The sequence below is a fragment of the Chiloscyllium plagiosum genome, unplaced genomic scaffold (genome assembly GCF_037043375.1).
Source record: "Chiloscyllium plagiosum isolate Xiang-an unplaced genomic scaffold, Cpla_swu_hap1 HiC_scaffold_4, whole genome shotgun sequence".
Taxonomy (NCBI): Eukaryota; Metazoa; Chordata; class Chondrichthyes; order Orectolobiformes; family Hemiscylliidae; genus Chiloscyllium; species Chiloscyllium plagiosum.
In genome coordinates this window covers 19,378,554-19,394,125 of record NW_028270142.1, presented here as the reverse complement: position 1 = coordinate 19,394,125, position 15,572 = coordinate 19,378,554, and positions in this window count along the sequence as shown.

The window sequence follows — 15,572 nt, the reverse complement described above, 5'->3', positions numbered from 1 at the left end:
ATAGACAGAATGGCATTTTGGGTACAGGTTTGGAGGTCTATCAGTGGCCATGAGAAAGCGTTCTATCAGGACAGCCACTTCAAGAAAAGTGAATAGATAAAAGAACCATAAGATAAATATTTCTTTAAAATTCACAGAAATATGTTTACTTTTATCTGTTGACAGTTAACATACACTCTTTACCACCAGAAACGATCATTTCCAATGAACAAAGGCTTCAGGAAAAGCCAACATTTGATAGGTTAATTTTAACCATGATGGAGCTTGAGGGGCTAACATTAATTTCAGTGACTCCTGGATTTTATAGTGAAGAAAGAAAACCGTTAGCCATCCAATGTGCCATGTTGTAAATAAACAGAAATGAATACTAAACTGGATCTAGATTGACTGTGACTCAACTTTCTGTTGACGCACAGAAGATACCAAACTTTTTCTACTATTTCTTTTGGGGTGTGGGTGATCCTGATGAAAGTAAATTTATTGTCCATGTTTGAGAGTACTCAAGAGTCAAGTGGAATTGTAGAACTGGAATCTCATGTAGCCTAAATAATGCAGGTAAAGGCAGGTTTTCTCTTCCTCAAGAGAAATAAAATCACTAGACTTAATCAATTTAATTTTTCAACTTGTCATGGTGGGAATTGAACTCTCAACCCAACATAACAAGAGAGAATGTTAGGAAGGTGGAAGCGCTTGGAAATGAAGGGAAATTGATGGTACAGGCAGGGAATTAACCCAGTCATCAGAAGCAGACAATGGTGGTGAATGGATGTTTCTCACTCTAGTAGATTGTGGTGGTGTTCCTAAGTGTTAGTTTTGTGTCCATTACATTGACATTTTTATAAATATTTCCACTCAGGCATGGTAAACTGCATTATAAAACTTGTAGATGATGCAAATCTTGGTAATGATGCAGATAGTGAGGGTGATGGTTGAAGGTTTCGTGATGACAGCAGTTTAGAGTAATGGACTGAAAAATGGCAGGCGGTGTTCAATACAGTGAGGAGATTTTTTTCTTTATTCTTTTATAGAATGTAGGCACCAGGTCAGCACTTCTTGCTGATCCCCACTTTCATGTATGCTGAGTAGCTCACAAGGCCATTTTAGAGGATAGTTAAAAGTCAATCATACTGCAGTGGGTCTGGTATCATATATAGGCCAGACTGGATAGAGATGGCGATTTCCATCCTTAAAGGATATTAGTGAGCTCAATAAGCACTTACAACATTAGAAATTGTTGTCACAATTACAGTTACCAAAACTAACTTTATATGCTAGAATTATTAATTGAATTTAGGTGCCAGCAGCTACTATGATGGGATTTGAACTTTGGCCTCAGAACATTAGCCTGGTCCTCTAGAGTCTATGTGAAATGAAATAGTCAATAGGCCTCTACCTTCCTCTGTGATGTGGTGCACTTTGTACAAATGGCACAATTTTGAAAAATGCAGATGAGCAGAAAAACTTTGATGTCTATGTGTACACATGAGAAAAATATAGGGGGTGGGGAGACAGCTGACAAAGTGGCTTCAGTGGGTTACGTGCCTGAACAAAAAAGTATAGAATATAAAAACATAGAAAACAGGCTAACATTGATAAGCCACTGATTAGTCCACAACTGGAGTATTGTTGGCAATGCTGTTCACCACACGTCAGGTGAGATACGAAGACCTCAGTAAGGAGACAACATGGGGATCTCTCCAGGCAGTGGTGAAACCCTGTTGTCGATTAAATTCAGTCTGTGAAGATCCTCTTGATCAGATTGAAATTTACATTGAAAAAAGAAAAATCCACATCAAAGATATCAATAGATCATTGGTCTTCAAGGTCAACAGCAAGAGCTGCTCTTTTACTGCCCATTACATCTGTTGATCTAATTAACTTTTGCTGATACATCCAAGCCAACAGTTACACTGCACATGCTTAGACTACAGACCCTACCTCTACCTTATCAGAGTTAACACTGGATAAAAATCTCAAGTTCCCGGTCAGGCTTTTAGGATAATCCATACCTTCAAGTAAACATTTTAATAAGAAGTTATTAAAATGCAAAAAAGACAATTCAGAAAGTCAAATTAATCTTATCATTGTGTAGCATAATTTTTTAACATTTTTCTTTTGTCTAAATCTTTATTTTTTGCATTATAAATTTTAGTTACTGAGAATGTCATATTTAAGTTATTTTCCTTAAGTAATTTTGAACCATTCATAATAATACCAATTCTTACATTAATATATTCTCCTGGCTGATCAAAGGTTATATTCCTAAACTGCCAATAGTCATTCACTGGCCGCTTATTCCCCTGCCAAGGATTGTTGAATTTCCTATGGATTCAGCTCTGATTTATTGCCTTTTTATTTTGAGAAAATCAGCTAAGTATTACATCAAAGTACAAACAAAAAAAAAGTAATAAGAATCAATGTGAAATTAGGAAATGCATATTACATCAAAGACCTTATTACATAATACAGTAAATAGCTAGATAAATTGACAACCATATTTATAGTTGCAATGTATTAAGATATTCTAGTCAGCCATCAGGAGTCATAAAATACAAGAGGTATAACAGTTTATTGAAATAATTTAGTTCCAAGTTATTAGAGCAAAAGAAAACTATCCTTAGGATAATATTATGTTATGATCCCACATGATGGTAATAACTGAAGAAGGGTCTAGATTAGAGTGGTGCTGGAAACACACAGCAGGTCAGGCAGCATCCGAGGAGCAGGAGAATCAACATTTCGGACAAAGGCCCTTCATCAGGAAGAAGGCAGACCCCAAACTGAGATAAGAACAGAAATTACTAGAGAAACTCAATAGGTCTAGCTGCATCTGTTGAGAGAAAAAGAGAGCTAATGTTTCAAGTCCAGTGACCCTTCATCAAGGTATAGGAAAGTAGGTGTGGGGTAATCCTCATCTGGTTAAATGAAATGAAAGTCTTGTTCCAGGAGGTTGCAAATATCAGCAATGACTTAGCATGAAGACCTGAACCTCTAAAGGCACTAGTGCACATGTTGAGAAAGGTGATTCTTTGAGTCCTGAATTGTGGGCTTTACCTCCTTGGAGCTAGGTCTTTATGCACATCTCTTCTGCCCTGCGGAACAGTTTATGACTAAGGAGCTAAACTGCTGTTGCTCCTGTTGCTTTTGATCTTCCTACATTACCTATCCTTCATGAGAGAACCTTGGTAGAGCTGAATAAGCTGTTATCACATCACATTGAAGGCTGCCAAGCGGGAGACTGGAGGAACACAGCGGGCCGGGGGGCATCAGGAAGTGGAGAAATCAGTTGTAACCTTTCTTCAGGACTCAAAACGTTGACTTCTCCACCTCCTGATGCTGCCTGGTTTGCTGTGTTCTTCCAGCCTCCTGCTTGTCTACCTTGGACTCCAGCATCTGCAGTTGTTTTGTCTCTCACATTGAAGGCTGCCAGCAGAGAAGTTCAGATGAAGGTGAGCAAAGTCAAAGACAGATGAACTGACTTCAAAGTAGTTGGAAATAGTGGCAGGTTAGGTGAATTGGCCATGCTAAATTGCCCGTAGTGTTAGGTGAAGGGGTAAATTTAAAGGAATGGGTCTGGGTGGGTTGCTCTTTGGAGGGTCGGTGTGGACTTGTTGGGATGAAGGGCCTGTTTCCACAGTGGAAGTAACCTAAATCTAAATCACCTGTTAAGCTGTATCGTATACTTATACTGAGACTCTGTGTGATATTCATTATGTTTTATTCATTATTCTTTATTGTGGAGGTCTGCCACCACTCTAATTCACAAAGACTGTCAGTGTGTTGTTAACAAAAGACAATAAAATATTGCTCCAGAAAAGAAACACACAAACTTTATTTTATGATACGTTATCTATTGGAATGAGGTAATGACAAATATCAGAAAGAAACATTCAACACTTTTGCCTTAACAATAACCTTACAGATACTCAATCCTCAGTGAAGAGTCACTCTATCTGCATGTTATGGCTCATTGTTGCCTGTACTTAGTTTATTTTTCGGCGAAATGCTGTGCATTTACTTGATGCAATTCTCTCCAATTAATTTCTCTCTTCGTGACCTTTAAACAAGCGACTAAGCCAACTCACAGTTACTACCGGAAATGGGCTCTTTAAAATTCATGTCAACAGCAGTCTTTTAGTGAATCTCCCTCTCTGACACCTTCATGCCCTTCTGCTTCTAGAATGTTCTTTAAAGCAAGTCATAACTTCTCCTTTCTGACCTGTCTGTTTTGGGGCAGAACGTGCTTGCTCGACATTTAACTTCATTAATGATTTCTTGGAAACGCTTTCTTTAGCTCACTATTCAAAATGACTTTTTGGCCCCTTTAATAAGTTAGACCCTTGCAGCACCAAAAAATAAAATCACTTTTTCTTCTACTTTTGAACCAAAATTCCTATATGATTATAAAATATTATGAGTCTTCAACGCAACTGCAAAACAAACGTGGTTTAGATGTAACAAGATTAAAATAGTTTACAGAATCGAAAGAGTTATGTGGTAACTGTTCACAAAGATATTACGGTTCAAAACCATACTTAGTCATTAGTGAAGATAAATATTTGTGTAGTTAAAAATTGTGCTTGATTATTAAATAGAATCTCTACAGCGTGTAAAGAGACCATTCAGTCGATTGAGACCACTGACCCTCCAAAGAGCATCCAACCCAGACCCAGGCTCCCTCCTGATCCCCATAACCCCACATTTATCATGAACCGAAAACCAAAATGCTGGAATTCTCAATTGGTCAGGCAACATCCATGGAGAGAGAGCAAGCTAACTTTGAGTCGAGCTGACTCTTCATCACAGCAGTTTGCTCCCACATTTCTTATGGCCAATCCATCTAACCTGCACATCTTTGAACTGTGGGAGGAAACTGGAAAACCTGACAGAAACCCATGCAGACACAGGGAGAACGTGCAAACTCCACACAGTCACCCGAGGCTGTAATCGATCCTGGGTCCCCAGCACTGTGAGGCAGCGGTGCTAATCACTGAGCCACTGTACTGCTTCAAACTTAATTTGAAATGTTTTTATTTTCTGACCTGAAACATTTAACAATAATTTAGCTTTCTCAGGAGATTGCAGAATATTCTTGCTTTATCATTGTGAAATACTTGAGAACTTATCCCTGGAACATCCTGATACATCACAGCAGGGAATCTAAATGCTGGTCAAAAGATAGATTTACCTTTCTGGGCAAAAGTTGCCTGTGCTTTTCTTGCACTGTGGGCCGTTCATTTCAACAAATTAATCCCAAATATGCTGGTGAAATTTGGCACACCAACACATCTGTAAATAGAGTAAATGCTTTAGATCCAAGACAACTCTTCCTTATTCCTGAAGGGGACTAGGAAATGATGAACTTATGTTTTTGAAAAAGGGGGCAGAAGAGGAAGTGGAACATGTGGTGATGATGCCAAGAGAAAAAGACAGTGGGGGTTCTAATGGTAGTACAGAGGGGATATGGATGAAGAAGAGGTATTAATGGTAAGTGAGAATAGTGGAAAATAGATCAGAAAGTTACCAGGCTGATTCCTGAGATGGCAGGATTGACGTACGAACAGAGATTGGATTGGTTAAGACTATTTTCACTGGAGTTTAGAAGAATGATTGGAGATCGCATAGAAAGCGATAAAATTCCAACAGGACTAGTCAGAGTAAACACAGATAGGATGTTCCTGATGACTGGGGGATGCAGAACCAGTGGTCACAGTTTTAAGGATATGGGGTAGGCCATTTAGGACTGAGGCTGAGAAAAAATTTCTTCAGCCAGAGTGCTGAGTCTGTGGAACTCTCTGCTAGTGAGGCCAAAACACGGAATGTTTTCAAGAAGGAGTTAGAGATAGATCTTACAGCTAAAAGGGTATCGGGTATAAATGAAAACAGGGTACTATGTTAGTTGATCAGCCGTGAACATATTGAATGGCTGAGCAAGCTTGAATGGCTGACTGGCCTAAACGCTACGGAAAGCATGACTCATCAGCATGTTCACAAGGGAATAACTGCAAACACCTGCCTGAAAATATGTTGAAAAATATTCTGTTGCATGTGTGAGCCCAGTGTAGAAACATGTGCACTACCAGGAGCAAGAGGAATAAAGCGAGAGTCAGCATCAGACTCCTCTGCAGACAAAAAGAGGAAGTCAAACCTTTAACTCTCAGAAGCAGTGGAAAGGCTTCAGTTATAACCTGGCAATAGGATGGAGTGTTTACAGACCTGGGATGTTTGCTGATGTTTTGGTGAGGGAAAGGCTAGCCACTAATGTTGGATATCTCATATTCCCTCAAAGGTGCAGAATGCTTTGAAAGTGAAACATTGTGCAACCTGATATCTCCAGACAAATCCTTTGCTGAATTCTATTTTTGAAATATTATAGTTTCTGTTTATTTATATTAACTGCTCGGGTACGCCATGATTTTGAGCAGCTCATCAAAAAGGAGTTGGTGGGATAGGTCCCCCACTCACTGCACAAACAGTGCAGAACGGCATATGGTCTCAATACTCTCTTCAGGTGTCCACTGAGCGCCACTGTCTAAAGGCAGGAAGAACCCAAAAAGAACAAAAGTTTAAATATAAGTTTATCATTAACAAATCTGCCCAAATTATCAGACATTTTGCTCATCCACTTCCTTATATTGGATTTGAGAACTACTGAACTGATTGCCAAACTATTGCAGCTTAAACATTTTCAGTTGTTAAAAGTACTGAATGGAAAAGATTCTTACTATTTTCAGCCAGCAGGTGGTGCTAATGTTTTATTTTCAGAAATTCTTGAGGTTTCTATAATTACACACCACCGTTGCTACTCTACTGTGGTGTCTTCAACACTTCTGCTTTCTTTTATTTTTAGCACACTCAATAACACATTCATGTATATTCCTATCTGGGTTAAATGTTCTTAACCCATGTATTTCAAGTGAGTTAATGGACGAAGATAGCACGAACGATAACACAAATTGCCTAATGGATGAATGTTAGTTGGATAGCCAATTTCAATTTGACAAAATTGGTGCAATATCTCTAATATCCTTGGATGCAGTTTGTTTAAGCTATTCTTGGTCTTCTGTTGCTAAATAATATCTACAGAGCCTGAAATAGAATGAAAAGCACCAACTTCTATTTGCAAACATAACTAACGGTGCCAACATCTGATTTTCCGCAAGGCTGCAAGAGAGCAATATTATGTATCAACTGACACTGCATCACTTCCTGTGATGACATTGATTGTGTTTCATTTATATATTACACAATAACCTCTTAGATTTCAATTTTCAAAGTATTTATTGGGAGACGTGTTCAGATAACAGGTGTTACTGCCATTAAATGGAGCAATTTCCCACTTAGACAATGTCATCAAGAAAGGCAAGATGTTAGCTACATTCTGGCTAAGACTATGATTTTTAATTTTCATATTAGTGTTTCCTATATTAGCAAAACTGGCTGCTTTGAGAGCGAATGACAGTATATGGAAGTTTTGTGCAGTGCTCCAGACCCAATGGAACTAGACTGAGATTTCGCAGATCCCTTGTGTAAAGAGCAACAACCTTTAACATAATGTATATAAGTCGTTACAAGTCAAAGGGCAACAATGAGCCGTGTAAGAAGATATTAGGTCTGATGGCCAAAATTTTAAGGAGTCTCCTAAAAGAGGCAAGTGAAATAGAGGGCAGAGGGATAGCGAGATGGAATTCCAGAGACCGGGGCCGAAGTCACAGAAAGCAAAGGAATTAAAATCAGAGTTGCACAAGAGGCTGGAGTTAGGGGAACACAGATATGTTAGAGGTTATGTAGGTAGGGAAGAGCAGGGCTACAGAGAAATTTGAAACAGGAATGAGACATTTAGTCTTGGTAAAGGACGTTTACAACCAACAGACAGGGACACTTTCTCACTGCGCTCAAGGTTGAATGAAGATCTCACAGATGGACAAACCTGTGTGGCCTCCAGTTTAGTTTATCATATTACAAAGTTAGAAATAGTTATATGTGTCCGTTTAATATGATACTGATTTATCTCATTGATTTTCCTCGTTTCTGAATTTGAACAATGATCCAAACCTCACATTATATAAATTATCATGTTTATGCATGGGCTGCCTTTTAAATGAGGAATTAAATGACTCCCTGTTCAGTTAGATGCAAAGTATTCTTGCCTCTTCAAAAAGTCATATAATCTGACCAGTGCATATCCTTCAGTCATCACTACCATTGATCAAATTAACCACCCTTTTGAGTCAGCTTGTTTGGGAGTCCTGCTGTGCAGAAATTAGCTACAACGCCTACTTACATAATTGTTTGAACAATACCATGAAGCCCTGGGGCATCCAAATGACGTGAAGTCTAAGGACGGATATAACTGCGAATTGTTCATGGTTAGGTACAATGGTGGTGATTTTCAATTGTTGCATGCCTTGTACTCCAGTGTCAAGGGGACGGCTTGCAATTGAAAACAGGGGGAGAGTGAAATATTCATCACCCATTGAGCATCGGAGGCTTGTCCAATGTGATTTTTATGTTTTGAATGAAAAGCTAATGCTCTTATTTGAAACAGGCAAGAGCCTATAAGCAATTGTCAGCAGCAAATGGCTCATCAACATTTTGTTCATTTTGTGTATAAATACAACACCAGAAGATATCCTGACAGATTATTGTAAACCGATAACTTTTCAAATTAATGCTCACAAATGTGTCTTGATATCAGATCATAATTGAGTGGAAGTTGCACATTTTCAGTACAGGATTACCAAGTGCTCTACATAGTACCTCTACACAATAAAACTAAAAGTTTAGAAATTTATTTTGGAAAACATTTAACAGAAGGTGATGCGATCTTCTTTAATAATACATGATTGGTCAACTTCCTGTGCCATTGCACACAGAAATAAAACGCTGAAATGTCTGGAAAAAGATTGCATCAACTTTCTGAAGTCCTGTGTGGGATATCACTGCACAGTTAAGCACCAGAGTAGACTATCACGGAGGTTAAAAATACACGGAGGCATTAAAGTGGCACAAGTACTCCTGGTTTGTTTGAGGCAACTCACTTACAAAAAATTACAAGTACCAGATGAACATGTGCTCCCAGATAATGTGGCAATGAGGCAATTTGGTAACTTAATAAAGGAGCAGAACCCTCTCATTACTGAGCAACACAAATTATATTCAAACAAATTGTTAATTTCTGAGCAATCATCAGGTGAATCTTTCAAAAATCAATCCCTGAATCCTTCACTTACTTCCACCAGCTGGTATCTATGCTGGAGCATTAGATTTGCAATCCTTCACAATCAGCTGTTCAAAATGTGCAATAATAATAATGAGATGTGGCTGGAAAAGTTGGCCATCTTGAGACAGTCATTTATCAGGACAGGTCACCCAATAATGACCTATGGGTAGTACATGCTCTTCATCTTTTAGGTTGCCAGTAGATCTGAAAGTGGGTGCTACAGGGCCACAATTTGGAATCCATCTGGGAAAGGTCTCCAGCAACCAGTGGCCCAAAGCGGGGATGCCAGCAATCAGAGATGCTGTACGGCGTGTGACAGCAGCCAGTAGTCAGAGCCCAAGGGGGCCCCCTTGTGCTGGTCTGCTGCGGAGAGCCCTTGGAAAGAGACTGTGATGTTTAACTTCTTGTTTTTTTCTTCTGTGAATTATGGTTACACTGTGTATAGCTGCAAATACATTTTTTTTCTTCGTTTCTCTATACTGTAACTAAGGATTGTACCTAGGTATTCTGTACTTAAGATGGCACCATGTGTTGGTGACATTGTTACACTGCAATTAATCTTGTTACTTAAGAAGCTGTAACTAGGTACCTTTGTACCAAACATGGTGCTGTAAGTGGCAACTAATAAACTTTTCACTGTACTAATTTCATATTGTGACAATAAGGCTAATTCAGTTCAATTCAAGCTGCATTGGCAAGGGGTTATATATTAGCATGGATCAAGAATTGGTTAACAGGCAGGAAACAGAGTGGGAATAAATAGGTCTTTTTTTGCATGGCAGGCAGTAACTAGTGGTATACCACAAGATTAACCTTTGAATCCTAGCTATTCACAATATAAATGTAAATGATCTGGATGAGGGAACCAAATACAACATTTCCAAGTTTGCTGATGACACAAAACTGGGTAGGAATGTGAGTTTTGAGGAGGATGTAATGAGGCTTCAAAGTGATTTAGACACGTTGAGTGAGGGCAAATACAAGGCAGAGCCAGTACATGGCTAAATGTGAAGTTAGACACTTTGGTGTGAAAATAAAAAGGCAGAACACTACTTAAAGTCATATATTATGAAGTGTGGATGTACAAAGGGATCTGGGTATTCTTACACAACCATCAATGAAAGGAGACAAGCAGATGCAACAACCAATTCAGAAGGCAAATTGAACATTGGCCTTCCTTGCAAGTGGATTTGTTCAGTTGTAAGGGCTCTCATGAGACCATACCTGGAGTAATGTGTGCAGCTGTGGTTCCCCCTAAGAAAGGATCAACCTGTGTACAGGGACTTTATCAGAGGTTCACTTGACTGATACCTGGGATGGAATTACTCTCCTATTGGGAGAGATTGGCTTGAATGGGCTGTCACCATACAGCCTCAACATTGAATTCATCACATTTCCCCACCCCATCCCAGACCTGATCCTCCAACTCAGCATCGCTCTCCTGACCTGACCTTCCTGTTCATCTTTTCCCATCTATCTGTTCGACCCTTCCACTGACCTATTACAATCACCTCCTACCTGCATTCACCTATTGCCATCCCACCTACCTTTCCCCAAGCCCCACCTCCCCTCCCTCTATTTATTTCTCAGCCCCCTTCCTCATCCCCAGTCCTGATGAAGGGTCCTGCCCAAAAGGTTGACTCTCCTGCTCCTCAGATGCTATCTGACCTGTTGTGCTTTTTTAAGCACCACTCTCGATCTAGTCTGGGGCTCTATTCAACAGAGTTTACAAGAGTAAGAGGGGACCTAATTGAAACATGTAAAATTCTAACAGGACTGAATGCAGCAAAGATGTTTTTTTCTGGTTGGAGAGTGTAGAACAATTGGGGTATAGTCTCAGGATATGGGCTAGACCATTTAGGACTGAGATGAGGAAAAATGTCTTCACTCAAAAAGTAGTGAACTTATAGAATTCTCTATGACGGAAAGCTATGGAGGTTAGATCACTGAATACATTCAAGAAATAGAATTTTTTTTAGATTCCAAAGACATCAAGGGGTAAGGGAAAAAAGCAGGGATACAGCATTGAAATAGACGATCAACCATGATCACATTGAATGGTGGAACAAGCTCGACAGGCCAAATGGCCTACTCCTGCTCCTAACCTCCATAACGGAAAAATAACTGGAAGTGTTTAACCTTATTTGGGTTTTCTGTGATTGTAGGCAAAAATAGAACTTGTACTCCAGTAATATCAGTACCAGGGAGTAAATCAACTCTATCCACCAATAGTCTGAACAACTATTGTCACTGTTCTGAAAAACGTCACACTCCGATTACACTTTGTACAATAGTTATAGTCTTCATTTATCCCATTCCCCTTTCTCATGTTCAGAGATGCTTTAGGAACATTGAAAATATAAGCAGGAAGTTTGGAGATCTTGCTTCTGACTTTGTGCTTTACTTTCCATTTGATTATTTAGCCATTTCTGTGTGAGATGCTTTTCTGCAAGGCAGTGGCAGGCCTAACATCACTGCTGTCAGCCTTTGCCCCTCATGTTCTGCTGACATCTCATCTCTTGGCTTTGTTCACTGCCGCTAATTGAACACTAAGCTTGCCTCCAGCCTTCAGTTCAGCCAAGTCTATTTAAAGGCAAGGTTAGAGGAGCAAAGCAGTTAAGGTTGAGACACAAAAAAAATCCATGTTGCTGATACCAAGTTGAAAATGGTCTTTGAGGTGAATTTCAACTGGAATTCATGGGAAATAAGTTGGAGCTGGAGACAATTGCTAAGAAAAGAGAGAAGGTTGTCAGAGTATTTTGGCAAACACCTCCAGATATCTACAAACAAAATTGAGGTCAACGAGAAAATATTTACCACAGTATTTATGAATAATATGAGATCTTCTTTCCAAATTTTCAGCCATATATCAGAGTCGTGGGTGCACTGGGACACTGGACTAGGGATGTGGCTAATTCTGGAGGCGTCTCCTCTGGTGTCCAGTGCCATTATTGCTTGGATGTGCGTTGAAATCAGAATGCTAATCCACAGTACAAATATCTTCCTGGCTATGAAGTTCCACATCATCTTCAAAGATTTACTGACCCATTTGTCAGTACAGCCATGCCTTCAAAACTTACAACTTTAATAATTTCCTCAGGCATCTCCTAATTCTTCTTTTCATTAGCATCTGCTGTCAGCCTTGTGAAATGATTCACTTCAATAAAAATAGATTATGGTTACTTTCCTCTGTAATTCCCCACTTTTTCTTTCATTTTTAGCATTAAATGTTCATAAGAAAAATGAAAGATGATAACCAGATAATTTTTTAAAAAGTCCAAGTGTCATTTATTTTTCAAAAGGCCAATCAGATTGGCCTAAAAAAAGTCAAAATATGATTCCCAGCCCCTCAAGGTTCCAATTACAAATACGAGGCAACTTTTCTTCCCCAATAATATTATGAATAGAATTAAAAATCTCACAACAACAGGTTATAGTCTAACAGATTTACTTAGAAGCACTAGCTTTCGGAGCACTGCTCCTTCATCAGGTTAAGTAGCAGCGCTTTGAAAGCTAGTGCTTCCAAATCAACCTGTTGGACTATAACCTGTTGTTGCGTGATTTTTAACTTTGTACACCCCAGTCCAGCACCGGCTCCTCCACATCATTGTGAATAGAGGCAGGGAATCATCTCTTTTTATGTTGTTGATTGACATGCCAGTTTTCTAGCACTATGCCAAAACTGGCTCCATCCTCCAGTGCCATATCAGAGTGGAATTTTGACTTGACACGCCACCTCTTCAGGCTAATTGTCGATAGATTCTATTTTTGGAAAGGAGGCGACATGGACTCGATATTGTCTCAAAATGGTTTCTGGAAAGTCAGGTGACTTCAGTTTGCAGTTTCTGGACAGGTACAACATTCCTGGCAAGTTACTTAAAAATGCAAATGCAAAAATGCAAATTTCTAGGTGTGGACTGACTGCCTCATATTGCTTCAATGGAAAAGATTTAAAGAAACAATAACTCTTAGAATAGAAAATAAATTGAAATCAGTTGAAGGCTGGAATAGAATGACTGGTATGTACTGAAGAAAATCCAAGAAATGTTGGAATATTGCATGCAATTCTGGTCTCCTTCCTATCAGAAAGATGTTGCGAAACTTGGAAGGGTTCAGAAAAGATTTACAAGGATGTAGCCAGGGTTGGAGGATTTGAGCTGTAGGGAGAGACTGAACAGGCTGGGGCTGTTTTCCCTGGAGTGTCAGAGGCTGATGGGTGACCTTATAGAGGTTTACAAAATTATGAGGGGCATGGACAGGATAAATAGACAAAGTCTTTTCCCTGGGATCAGGGAGTCCAGAACTAGAGGGTATAGGTTTAGGGTGAAAGGGGAAAGATATAAAAGAGACCTAAGGGGCAACTTTTGCACGCAGAGGGTGGTACATGTATGGAATGAGCTGCCAGAGGATGTGGAGGAGGCTGGTACAATTACAACATTTAAGAGGCATTTGGATGGGTATATGAATAGGAAGGGTTTTCAGGGATATGGGACGGGTGCTGGCAGGTGGGATTAGATTGGGTTGGGATATCTAATCGGCGTGGACAGGTTGGACCGAAGAGTCTGTTTCCATGCTGTACATCTCTATGACTCTGTAAATGGCCAGAGGATGTAGGGGATGAAGGGGCACACAAGGCAAGAACTGAGGAGGCAGTGAGAGATAGTTATGTGTGGGGTTAAACAGTGGCAGTGTTAACATTTTTATTTTATTTTATGATCTCACAGCAACAAATATTGTGCCAATTTTGTCCCACATTGGTGGGAACCACATGAAAACTCTCAGTCAGAAGAATCTCACTGGCCTGTTGGGATTTTGGTACCTACTCCTGAGCTATCCATACTCGATCTGAAATCTGTATTCCTCTGAGATTATTTTCTAAAAGCCTGAAGATCGCATCACAACAGACCTATGTACAATACTTAATATGAAATTGCATCAGCACACTCTCGAGTTTGATCATCAATGCCACCAAAATGTAGTGCCCTGGCTATTTGGCTTCAGAATTTTTTGTTTACTATTTGATTATTTAATATCACTGAGCTGGAAATTTGTGTTGCAGACGTTTCGTCCCCCGTCTAGGTGACATCCTCAGTGCTTGGGAGCCTCCTGTGAAGCACTTCTGTGATGTTTCCTCCGGCATTTATAGTGATTTGTATCTGCAGTTTCCGGTTGTCAGTTCCAGCTGTCCGCTGCAGTGGTCGGTATATTGGGTCCAGGTCGATGTGCTTGACTGAATCAGTGGATGAGTGCCATGCCTCTAGGAATTCCCTGGCTGTTCTCTGTTTGGCTTGTCCGATAATAGTAGCGTTGTCCCAGTCAAACTCATGTTGCTTGTCATCTGAGTGTGTAGCTACTAAGGATAGCTGGTCATGTCATTTCGTGGCTAGTTGGTGTTCATGGATGCGGACCGTTAGCTGTCTTCCTGTTTGTCCTATGTAGTGTTTTGTGCAGTCCTTGCATGGGATTTTGTACACTACATTGGTTTTGCTCATGCTGGGTATCGGGTCCTTCGTCCTGGTGAGTTTTTGTCTGAGAGTGGCTGTTGGTTTGTGTGCTGTTATGAGTCCTAGTGGTCGCAGCAGTCTGGCTGCCAGTTCAGAAGTGTTTTTGATGTATGGTATTGTGGCTAATCCTTTGGGTTGTGGCATGTCCTCATTCCGTGTCTTTCCCTTAGGCATCTGTTGATGAAATTGCGGGAGTATCCGTTTTTGGCGAATACATTGTATAGGTATTCTTCTTCCTCTTTTTGCAGTTTTGGTGTACTGCAGTGTGTTGTGGCCCTTTTGAACAGTGTCTTGATGCAACTTCTTTTGTGTGTGCTGGGGTGGTTGCTTTGGTAGTTTAGGACTTGGTCTGTGTGTGTGGCTTTCCAGAATATATACACACACACATAGACCAAGTCCTAAACTACGAAAGCAACCGCCCCAGCATATACAAAAGAAGTTGCATCAAGACACTGTTCAAAAGGGCCACAACACACTGATTATTTAATATCACCGAGCTGGAAATTTGTGTACAGGATTGTGTAAACAATCAGAGGTAATGCTCCATAATGGTACCGTAGGTTCACGATGGAAAGGGATAAGGTCCTTCAAATATTTTTTTTCCTTGCTTCCTAAAATCTAAGAAATTTAAGAAACAATTGTGCAGGAGAGCTTTAGATTCCTGAGGCATTGGAATCGGTTTTGGGGAAGACGAAACCTGCACACATTTGATGGATTTAACCACTGCAAAGTCAGGGAGTTTTGCTAATGCTGTTACTCAAAGTAACTTGGCAATGAATGAGAATCTTGTTACAGGTTTACAACCCAGCCTTTTCAGCTCTCTGCAATAAAGAATCCCACAAATT